Source organism: Helianthus annuus, chromosome 4 (assembly GCF_002127325.2).
Source record: "Helianthus annuus cultivar XRQ/B chromosome 4, HanXRQr2.0-SUNRISE, whole genome shotgun sequence".
In the NCBI taxonomy this organism is placed as follows: domain Eukaryota; kingdom Viridiplantae; phylum Streptophyta; class Magnoliopsida; order Asterales; family Asteraceae; genus Helianthus; species Helianthus annuus.
This window is the reverse complement of record NC_035436.2, coordinates 115,965,501-115,974,068: the sequence shown is the minus strand read 5'-3', so window position 1 is coordinate 115,974,068 and position 8,568 is coordinate 115,965,501. Positions and strand designations below refer to the sequence as shown.

General features: G+C 35.8%; 1 long non-coding RNA gene across 2 annotated transcripts; it reads right to left on the bottom strand.

Annotated features, from left to right (window-relative positions):
- Positions 1-285: 285 nt before the first annotated feature.
- Positions 286-7,423, bottom strand: LOC118491669. 2 transcript variants are annotated; one of them, XR_004891833.1, is made up of 3 exons: positions 6,491-7,423; positions 5,215-5,303; positions 286-453 (listed from the first exon to the last, which is right to left on the bottom strand). It is a non-coding gene; the product is annotated as an uncharacterized LOC118491669 (long non-coding RNA). The 2 variants fall into 2 exon arrangements; XR_004891832.1 differs by lacking the exon at positions 286-453 and adding an exon at positions 4,106-4,867.
- Positions 7,424-8,568: the final 1,145 nt, after the last annotated feature.

Below are 8,568 nucleotides of genomic sequence, written 5' to 3'. Positions count from 1 at the left end.
AGTTTTACTTGGTGATTTATTTAACCATGCATCTTTCTTTTATATCATCTGGTTTTCATATCAATTTTCACATTATTTTATAAAAGAAAACATTTTACAAGATTCATGACTACTTTTTGTTAAACACTTCTTTTAACTTACAAGTCATGAATCCTGCTTTAACAAAACATATGTGTCTCACATGCATTTTTATGCTGACGTACCTTTTTTCACATGTGTTTCAGGAGCTAATGTATGATGATGATCGTGCTACACTTAGGCTTGGGCCTTAGTGACTTAAAATGAAGCAAGACAATTTAATTTACTTTATGTTTTCGGTTAAATTCCAAGACATTGTAAACAATTATTCTAATAAAACCAAACTTTAATTACCATGTGTTGTGAAACAATGATTCTGTTACTCCACTCCCCGATGTTTCCGATGCGGTTTGTTGTATTACGCGGTTGTAACACCTGAAAAACGGGTTTGGTAATCAAACCACGTTAATACTAAAAGACGGATAAAATACCGTTAATGGTAAAATTAACCCGGTGAATATTAGGACTTAAACAAATAATCATAATATTAATTAAAAAGGAAAATAAATGCTTGAGAAAATAAAGTATATAAAAGGCCCGAGTTCACGGGACCTAAAATATAACGGGTTATAACTTCCCGAACCCATAAAGTTAAATAGGAATAATTAACCTAGTTAGTAGTTTGTGATTAAGTGATAAATAGTGAGTTATAGCTTCATAGATCAAAATAAAACATGGGGGACTAATGTTTCCAAGTGGGGAAACTTGTTTTAGTTAAAATAAATAATAAAACACAACACACACACTAAGAGTGTGTGTGTGCGCGCGTACGACCAAGTGAGCTCCAAGGAGCCAAACCTTAACATGATCAAATTCATCAAATTGAAGATCGATTCTAGCCTCAAATCAATGCATAAACACAAATTCGTGATCACCTAGTCATGGGGATCACAAGGTATGTTGAATTTTATTATTTTGTGATACTTTAAAATTATGATGAACAATCATAATCGAAATTCTAGAATGAATGATGAATCTATGAACATAGTTGTGATTAAATTCATGTTTAGAAACAAACCCTAGTTGAAAACTTGATGAATTAGTGTTAAAAACTAGGGATTTGATGATTACCCATATGTGTGCTAAGTGGGTTTTATGACAAGAAGATGAACACTTGAATTAGGGTATTAAATTGATGAATATTGATGTTATGATATTAGTACTAGGTGTAGTTCATGAACACTAGACATGGATGTTTGAATTTTGATGTTAACCTTGGTAAAAATAACTAGTTATGAACTAGTTTGTAAATGTGTAAAAGTATGCCCATTAGGTGTTTGATAAAATGCCTAAATGAACAGTAAAATGTTGAAATTTCGGGTGAAACACATATTTGAATAATATGACAAATTATGCGAAGTATGAACCGATAAGGATTCAAAGCATAAAGTTAATCTAGACTTAATTGTGTAAATGATCAAAAGTAGTTAACTTTTGATAAATTGATCTAACAAATGATAAAGTCGAATAGTAGTTTTTGACATAGAAAATACGTAAGGCGGAATAGTCGAGATTGTTAAAGACTAATCTAACCACCTTGTAAATGATGACAATGGTTTCACGCTTAACGAGCAAGGTGGCGGCTTGGAAAGAATCGGGTCAAACGAATCAAGAAGGAAAAGAAAAGCGTAGCTTGGATACGAGGTAAGTTAAGCATACACCCTTTTTTATTTACAATACGCTTACTTGTGAGTGTTGATTATGAATTATGTTAAGTTTTTGAAATATGATGATCCGACGCGATACGATACGGGTTGGAATAAAAATAAATAATAAAAACCATGGTTAATGGTAAAAAGGGGGCAAATTGGTAATTTAGTCATGTAATGACTAAGATTTAACGAGTTTTCGTTAAGGTTACCTTATAGTGTATTTAATAATAAGAAAAAGGGGTAAAATGGAAATCTAGTCAAATTGTTGACTAATGTAAATTGAGGTTTAAAGGATACCCATGGCGTAAGCCAAAATGGGTTAATTATGAAAGAAAAAGATGAAAAAGAAATATTGGGTTAAAATTTGAAATGGGTCGGATGCGTGAATTTGAAATTAAATACCAAGTTTTTATAAACATCAATGTTTGGTCATTTAGGCCAAACGGGTCAAATGGTAGTGATAACACCATTTGACAAAAATTGACTAATGTTTGGTTGTCAAGTCATATGTTCACAGGAGCGAATAGCAATTTGGATAATTGCGTCGCCATAGAATTTCGGCTAATAAAAGCGAGGTATAGAAACGGGTCTATGCGTTGACTCGAGCCAGGTACACATATATAGATTTATAGTTAAACGAGCAATGTTGGTCAAACATCTTAGCGAGAGACCCTCGTCGTAAAATGAGGGACTAAAGTGGACCAAAACGCCCTTGAAGAGCAAATTGGGCAAACGACCCATAGAGGTTGTTTAGGAACTTGTATTTTGATTGTCGAGTCACTAGATTTGAATAAAGGTCATAGGCAAGCATATTCATGAGTCAAATGCCTAAAAATGGGTCATTTGCGTAAAATGATCAACCAAAGGGTAAATTTGGGATAATAGTTAGTTATGCTAAATCTACCACAAAATAGTCGTGGAGGAACATAAGCAGATATTTAAACATGGGATTGTGAAGTGTGAAAAGAAAAGAGCGAGTTTTAGACTAAATTGTTTAAATTCCCTAAACGGGTCAAAATGGATTATGCGTATAGCTTGTGTACCAGTCGCATATTTCATAAAAGCTATGTTTACGCGCCAAGGATTTGAAATAACAAGTAGACCAAGGTTTTAAAATGGTTTGGACACAAGTTGTTTGATAAAATCGTGAACGGGTCAAAAAGAGTTATAATTGATTTCAATCCGAGAGCTTGAAATCTAAAATTTTTTAAATTCAGATGTCGGACTTTAACTCCATGTGATGGGGAATTAAATTACGGACGCGTAGGAAAAAGAATCGTGTAAAACGGATCAATAACGAATGAGTTATGTTCGTTTTCGTAAAACTTGGTTTGGCTGGAAATATGCAGCAGCTGATAATAAACATTCTGTCGAAATAGTGCCCTCGCGTCACGCGACGGAGAAGCCCTTTTAGCGTCGCAGCCCGCGACAGGCGTCGCGTCACGGGACGATAAGCATGAAATCCCGTCGCGGCACGCAACGGGTGTTAATGTCAGCAAAGGTTGCTGAAACTTATTGTTGTTGTTCGTTTCGACCCGCGAACTTGTTTGGACATGTTTTAAACACTAAATGACTAACTCATTTCATGTATTATGAAATGTAGGTATAATGTACGGTACCGAACGACGATCAAGCTCAACGAAGAACCGAACACACGAGATTAAAGCTTCCGCACGGCGTTACTTCGTAACTTTTAAATGATAAACTCAACTACATGATGTTGTACTATTTTCTTAAAAACTGTAAAAGTTTTAGTAAACCCGTATTTTATACGTATGTGTATTCGTAAAGACACATTTAATTGTCATTGTTAGCACAAAAATCCTTTATAATAGTAAGGGTGTTACAGCGGTCGGGGTGTGACAGTGATGTACTTCAACCTCCGTTGATGTATAATTCGAGTTTCGTCTCGTTTGCACGGTCGTGCTTCGTTTTGCGTAGGTTACCTGCTCAATTAAATAAAATAGCATGGACGGCATAATAATGGCGTTTGCCCGAGTCAATAAACATGGTTCCTACGTGATGGCCTTTAATGGACTTCAACATAAGTTTCCAAAGGTTTTATATGCATGTTTCCTAACCTCTCAAAGTTTTGTGCACTGTATGTATTTGTTTTTGTGCACCGTGTAGAAAACATAACATTAGAGTATATTTGAAAACAAAATTTTTACTCATTGTTTTCGGCAAAGGTTGGAGACCATATTCGAGTACTGGGCGTTCTATACGTATTCAAAGTCTTAATGATCTAAGTCCCAGAGGAAAGTGAGGTTAGAGCCTAGGTATCACTACAGAAACCTAATTCGCTGTAACCTATAGCTCTGATACCAATCTGTCACACCCCGAAAATATCAGAGCTGGCATGACTGGACCGGTATCTTCATTGCACAGCGGAAGCAAATAAGCTAAGACTTATAGAAAACGAATGCCACTAAGTACTCGACTCCACATGGTTCTCCTATTCCAACCGCACCATGTTTTGAAAAAGTAACATGAGAAAGAAACTTGCGAAAAATCAACATAAAGTTGAGCGAGTTCATAGTTTGTTTTGGAAAAGATTTTTAAATAAATCTTTTTGTTTACCGAATTAAAAGTTGTGGAGAAAAATTTAGTAAAATCATTTTTCTCAGCATGTTGTATGAAAACTGCGAGTCTAGCCCACGAGAGTCTTTGTAAGCAGGATCACCCCGTCCTCTTACTTATACATAAGTTGAAAAGCGTTACCAAAATTCGTAAGTCCATGTATTTGTGAGTTATCATCAGTTGAGTCTTAAGAGCATTTGAAAATTCGAGTATCTAAAACTAGTATGTAACATCTATGAACAGATCAATTAATGTTTCACAACGACATTAGTATGTGCGAAATGGTGCAGGAAGGCTCAATCCTTTACGTATTTCGTACCGGGCCACCCGGCGGGAACGACATAGTCACCACATGGTCCAACTCGCGGTCTCATGGGTGGGGATCCCAACACCCAAATAGATCTATCACTCATCCCCCTCGGTCTTTATACAATGATTAATGGTCTGAAGTGCGCCCACCCATTCACATGATCTAACAGTTCATTCCTTAGCTAACCATACCACTTGTATACGTTTGAAACATTTGTAACATGTATTTCACTCCCGAAGTTATAAAACTGAAAACAGTTAAAAGAAAAGGGGGACATAAACTCACTGGGTGTCCTGTTCTTTAAACGCAGACTAACACAGTCCCGTTGTTATAACTAGGACGATGCCGTCCCTACTCATGAAAATCATGCACGTTTCGAAAATACGCATTTGTTTTGGTAAAACCGGTATATTTAGTATAAATCGTTCGTAAACCATTTGAGCTCTTTGTAATCCATTCGTAACATGGTTTAGAAATATGAGTTTTCATTTATCAATAAATTGTTTATTTTTGCAAAACTTGCATGTCTTTCCACCCCGAAAACATTTATAAAAATAAAAGTAAATCTGTGAAAAGGTGGGTTTATGAACTCACCTAGATGTTCCTGTGCAAAGCTAGCCAATTATGATTCCGTGATGTCATTTCCAAGACGTGACTCGCTAGCGTGTAATCTATAAACACTCCTAAAATGGAATAATCATAAGTTTCTAACTAAATTGACGTAGCTAAACTACGTGTCACCGTGCTCTACCGAATCGTTAATCGAACGATTTAACAGTAACTTGTCAACTTAGTGAAAACGATCAAGTTATACTTGTTAGTTCGTTTAACGTCTTTAAGAATTAAAAAGTCTTGGGAAGACTTAGTTTTCATGAGATTCAAAATGTGTAAATATTTATATAAAATTCTATAAATAGAACGATAGAATCTTATTAGTCGACTCAAGAAATTGTACATGTATATAAAGAATACTTACAGGAAAGTATATGTAACAAACTCGTGTTGTGTATCGTGTCTCGTATTATAAGCATCAAAATATGTGTATATGTCGTTTAGACGTTTGAAATAAATATAGAAGCTATATTTATTTAATAGAGTTTTCGTGTTGATGTCATTTAAAATAAATATAATAGTCGTATTTATTTCTACAGAAAGAATCGTCAAGTTGTCGTGTTTAAAAATAAATATATACCTATATTTATTTTTATAACCGAATTCGTGTTGTACGATATTTGGAATAAATATATAAACTATATTCATTTTTATAAAACGAATTCATGTTGGTTGGTATTTTAAATAAATACATAACTATATTTATTTTTATAAAACGATATCGTGTTGTTTGATATTTGAAATAAATATAAAAACTATATTTATCTTATAAAAGAATCGTCGTGTAGTTTGATATTTGAAATAAATATATGAACTATATTTACTTTTATAAAAGAAATCCAAGTTATTTGATGTTCGAAACAAATATACACTCTATATTCATTTTTATAAAATAATTGTCGAAATTTCAAAGCTTAGAATAAATATAACAACTATATTTATTGTCGTTAATAATATCTGAATCATCGTTTCTATGTTATAAAGTGTTGTCGAAAGTAAGTATATATTTGTATTTGTGTTTCTAAAAGTTTATTTGAATCCGTTAGTTTGTTTGTTAATAAAACGCGTTTTGGTTTTATGGATTTTCTCGAAAAAACGGGCAGAGTTTCCTCTGTTTTCGGACGTCCCCGACAACACAAGTTGTCGTTTTATTTTCAAAATTCAACAAGATTCAACAATATATATATATAATTTTGTCAAATATTTCAAACATAAACTATAAAGATAATATAACAAAATCACGACTTTAAACTATTACCAAAACTCTCGTCGAGTCGTCGAAATGTTTGACTGAGTTGACCGGCTGAGTTGACCGAGTTGACTCAGGGAGTTGACCAGGTTTGACCGAGTCGACCGAACCAAAATCTGAACCTGACCGAACCGGACCCGCCTGTTAACTCGCCTCACGAAACCCGAACCGAAGCAGCTTGACTCGAGCCCAACATGAATCTGAGAGGAGTGACCCGGTGACTTGTTGACCTGAGCTTTGACTCGTGTTGACCAGGCCCAATACAGCAATAAAACCCGTACTATGCCCTTCCACTCCGCCGACCACCACTGCAGCGGCTCGGTTACCGTCGGTGAACCTTTTCCGGCGTCGTTTTTGTTTGGAATCCACAAAAAGAAAAGCAAAAGAAGCCGACTAACAAGGTAACACGACTCAATCTGTGAAAAGGTTGAGCATTGGTTGACTTACCGGAGACATCATCATCATCACAGCAGAACAGCGGCTGCCAGATCCCCTCTGCTCGTCGGTCATCGGAAAACTGCTCGTTGCCGTCGTCATCGAACCACCCGCCGCCGTCATCAACCTCCGCCGTCTCTCTCCCTCTCCTCGGTCTCTCTCTAACTCGTCTCTCTCTTCTGTTTGTAGCCGCCGCACCACCACCGGACGGTGGTGGTGGTGCTCCATTTTGTTAATCGAAAAGGGGGGGGGGGGGTATTTGCAGACGTGTGGTTGTCGGCCAGTTAATCGGTGCCACCCCCTGGTGGTTGCTGGCTTGGAATCGAGATGGAGAGAAGAGATTATGGTGCCTGTGGTTTGTCTTGAGAGTTTGTAGAGGTGAAAGGGTCTCCATGTGTGTGTGTATTAAAGGAGATGAGATGTGTGTTTGGGTTAAATCTTCAGTTGCAGATAGCAGATGAGAGGGAACAATGGATGGTAGCGGCTGGTGTTAAGTTAGATAGGGTTTCAAAATTATTTGCTTTAGATCATCACTACACTTAAATAGCTAGGTTTTCTATAATGGGCTTGGGCTTGGGTCATAGGCCCACAAGCCCAATCTCGTGTTTTAAGTAGCTCAAACGCATTTACGAACCCATTTTGAAAACCCGTAGTCACCAGAACATCGTAAACTAAAATTTTAGATTCAAAAACATGTAAAATAGTGCCGGAAGATGTCGTTTGCGCGTTCGTTCGTCGATAAGGGTAAAAATCGCGTAAAACGTGTCGTTGCCGTTGTAATCTGTTTTTCGATCCGTTTTCGACTACGGATATTAAAATTTAGTTACGAAGCTAAATATATCGTAAAATTTAAGTTTTGAAGGTAACACATGTCTCCGTTGCTTCCGTTTCGTTGCCGGTGCGTTCCTGTAGTCGCGTTTTCCGTTCATGTTTGCGCTTTGTGACATACGGAAGTGCGATAAATTCGCAAAACTAAATTTATAAGTATAAAATTTGCGTATAAAATTCGTATTTGTTGGCGTTGTCAGTATTTTGTTCGGTTTTAGTTCGTTATCGTTTAATATTCAAAGATTTTTCCGTAGATTGTCATTCACGCACTGTAAAGCCGGTTAGACGTTCCTAGGCACTCCCAAGGCCTAATTAATTTAATTTGCATCTTAAACACTATTTATTTTTGTTTTAAACATCTGTTCATCACGTAGTTAGAGCCGTAAATTACCGGTTGTCACAGTTTATACATTGGTTTACACAATACATTGTTTTATACATGACATGGGTTTACACAAGATATCGTTTTATACATGGCACTGGTTTATACAAGACATTGGTTTTAGTAAATGACTTAGAGAACGAGACGTCTGTAATATGATAAAAGCATGGTGGATACGCTGCTGGTACTTCCTATATATAAGATTGTATTTCATATCATAACGTTATCTAAACCACTTCAAACAAATACAAGACATGACTTCATTTTATTTCAAAGGACATATTTTATTCAAGACATGACATATTTTGGTTATTAAGTTAACCATGTGTCATTTCTTTTAAATCATTTATTTTTCATATGATTTTATAAAAGAAACATTTTTGTAAAGGTTCATGGCTACTTTTGTAATAGTTAAACATTTCTTTTAACATACAAAGCCATG